This window comes from Euphorbia lathyris, chromosome 1, assembly GCF_963576675.1.
Source record: "Euphorbia lathyris chromosome 1, ddEupLath1.1, whole genome shotgun sequence".
In the NCBI taxonomy this organism is placed as follows: domain Eukaryota; kingdom Viridiplantae; phylum Streptophyta; class Magnoliopsida; order Malpighiales; family Euphorbiaceae; genus Euphorbia; species Euphorbia lathyris.
This window is the reverse complement of record NC_088910.1, coordinates 28,964,804-28,968,077: the sequence shown is the minus strand read 5'-3', so window position 1 is coordinate 28,968,077 and position 3,274 is coordinate 28,964,804. Positions and strand designations below refer to the sequence as shown.

The 3,274-nt window shown below is 35.6% G+C and overlaps 1 non-coding gene across 1 annotated transcript; it reads right to left on the bottom strand.

Annotated features, from left to right (window-relative positions):
* Positions 1 to 2,234: 2,234 nt before the first annotated feature.
* On the bottom strand, positions 2,235 to 2,341 carry LOC136215906 (small nucleolar RNA R71). The gene has a single exon (XR_010682909.1). It is a non-coding gene; the product is annotated as a small nucleolar RNA R71 (small nucleolar RNA).
* Positions 2,342 to 3,274: the final 933 nt, after the last annotated feature.

The following is a 3,274-nucleotide window of genomic DNA, read 5'->3' as shown; positions in this document are numbered from 1 at the left end:
GTGGCAATGTGTTAAGCCCAAAATATACCTAAAATATCATACATAAATACGTTAAAATTACATTGAAATCGTGCTAATTATATTCATTTGGAATACTTTTACGTCTTTATTTACTTCTTTGATGCAAGGTACTTAATTATTTGGTTAAATCCAAATAGGAGCTAAAACGGAGCTAAAATGGAGGAAAACCCTAAAAAACGTACCAAGAACGCATATCAGTCAGAAGAACGCTCAAGGAGGACGAGAAGCAGTCGAGAGACAGGGAGATAACTCTCTGTCGCGACTGAGATTTTCATAATCTCAATCGCGACTTACGAAAGGCGTCACGGAAGAAGAACGAAGTCTTCAACTCGCCCCTGTACCCCCTGTCGTGACTGAGATTTTCAGAATCTCAGTCACGACAGCAAAGTATCATGCACATAATTCACACGTTTTAATCCGAGAAACGCGTCTGTTCGTTTGGATAAAAGCGACCCTTCACCAACGGACACGACCCATCATTTACAACCCTTCAACAACTATAAATAAGTGATCCATTTCAGAAATTGAGAGGTTGGAAAAGTTAGAGAAATTAGAGAAGAAAGTTATTATGTTGAGTTTCTGATTCAGAAAAGAATCAGAAAGTTAGATTTCATTTCTGTGTAAACAAACTTGCTATACACAAGTTGTTATTAGATTAGTTATAAACACAGTATTAGTTTAGTTTCTAAGGTTGATCAGAGACAAGTTTTCATTCTGGTAGTGGACTGACCAGTCTCTATTCCGAAGATCCAGCGAGAAGAATTGACGGCTGAAGCGTATGAGGTTTGACGCACCTACGGAGTTTGAGGGAAAGATTGACAACCCGGATCTCAAAGTTTTCGTTGCAATGCTATCCAAGTTTCTACTTCTCTGTTAACTTGTGAAAATTCACATTTCATTAATGATATACTTATTTATTCAATACATTCTTACTGTTGTTATTTTGATATTGTTCTGACAAAATGATTTTCAAAATGATAAATTGGTGTTTTTATTAAAACGTTCTATTCCATCTTATTCATATAAGAACTTAGTTGAACACTTGACAGATTTAGTTTTTATGGATGACATGATCGCTGATCGCGGCTTATCAGACATAAAATACTAGTTTGATTAAGGTAGCAATCTACTCCGATCCAGAGAGATTTCTACGGTTCAAAGCCATTTAATTGAATAAATTCCTATATTATTACATGTCCATAATCTTACCAAAGTTAAAGTTGTTTTCTTTGCTTTATGAAAATAAGTTTTATACCTTCTATTTATTCCAATTACGGAAGCATCTGTCTTGTAATCAAAATCTCAAGACAGAACTGTTCTCTAAACTCGATATAATACTTATATCTAATCCTAATTTACCAAAACCAATTCAATCAATTAAACGATTTTCTTTTATTAAACCTAAACACGTGATTAAAACTGAATTAAATAAAGTTTTAGTTAAAAATCATTCCATGTGGCTTCGATATCTTTTATTACTACAAGCGTATACCGTGCACTTGCGGAAATCGCTCAACAAGTTTTTGGCGCCGTTGCCGGGGAACGCCAAAATTTTTGACAAAATTTTAAATTTTTCGTGTTTTATTTCGAATCTAGGTTTAAACATACTTATTTTAACTTTTATAATTTAATAATTTTCATTTACTAATTTATTTATTTTTCAAATTCTGTTTTGTAGGTAGTTTCGGTTCGTGCAAGATTTCAGGTTCATGCGTAGTTCTCGAAGTTCAGGCATTGTACCAGACCCTATAGACCCAGAAATTGAGAAAACCATTAGGAAGAACAAGAAAAACAAAAATAAGACTCCAGTAAAAACATATACTGACCCAGAAAAAATGGCAGACCCACCAACACTTATGGATTACGCTAGGCCAGGTGTGGCCGGTGTGACCAATAGTATCGTTAGACCCAGAATCACCGCAAACCAATTTGAAATTAAGCCAGCTTTGCTTAATATGTTGCAAAATAATGTAACATTTTACGGGTTACCTAACGAAAATCCTAACACCCATTTAACAAATTTCCTTGAAATTTGTGACACTTTTAAAATCCCAGATGTGACTGCAGAAGCAATCAAACTTCGCCTCTTTCCTTTCACTTTGAAGGATAGAGCCAAAGAATGGTTAACTTCTATGCCAGCCGCAACTTTTGCCACTTGGGAACAATTAGCCCAAGCATTTTTATCAAAATATTTTCCTTTAGCAAAAACCGCAAGAGTCATAAAAGAGTTAACATATTTTTCTCAAAATGATAATGAGACTCTTTATGAAACTTGGGAACGTTTTAAAGAACTTCAACATTTATGCCCACACCACCAATTACCCGCCGAACTTTTAATGCAAACATTTTACAATGGACTGAATCCTACAACTAGGGGTTCATTAGATGCTATGTCGGGAGGGCTATTTATGAAGAAAACATCAGCCCAAGCAAGAGAACTTTTGGAGGAAATGGCAATCAACAGCAGTATGTGGCCCGCGGAACGTGGACATATACCGGTAGCAAAACCATCATCCTCAACCACACCATCAGTTAAAGGTATAGTTGAACTTGATCCAGTCGCGATGCTACAAGCCCAATTTTCTGCTTTATCGCACAAAATTGATAAGTTTATGGCACCACGCGATACCAATGGTAATCCAGTCCAAACGGATGTGGATTACGAAAATATGAGTGAGATCGAATAGGTAAATTTTGTCCAAGGGCAAAACCAAACTAATAATCCTTATTCTAATACTTATAATTCTGGATTGAGGAATCATCCTAACTTTAACTGGAAAGATAACAATAACAATAGTGCAAGTGCTAATCAAAATCGTACCACTAATTATCAAAATCAGTCAAGAGATACGATTAGCACTTTATCTTCTAAAATCGACAACTTTATAGATGCTATCAGTGGAAAAATAAGTAATCACGACGATGGTTTTAAACGGATCGAAAATAAATTCGATCAGCTTATTAAAAACCACTCATCTAGCATCCATAATTTGGAGGTTCAAATTGGTCAACTTGCTAAATCAATTCCATCCCGAAAAAAAGGAAGTCTTCCCAGCCATACGGAAGAAAATCCGAAAGAGCAGGTAAAAGCTATCACTCTTCGTTCAGGGAAAAATTATCAAGGGCCTGAAATGCCCAAAGATGCAACATTACCAGGAACTGATTTACCAAAGTCCAAAGAAGATATCTTAAACACAAATAGTTCACCATTTGACATAAGTACCAAAACTTTTGTACCCAAGCCACCTTTTCC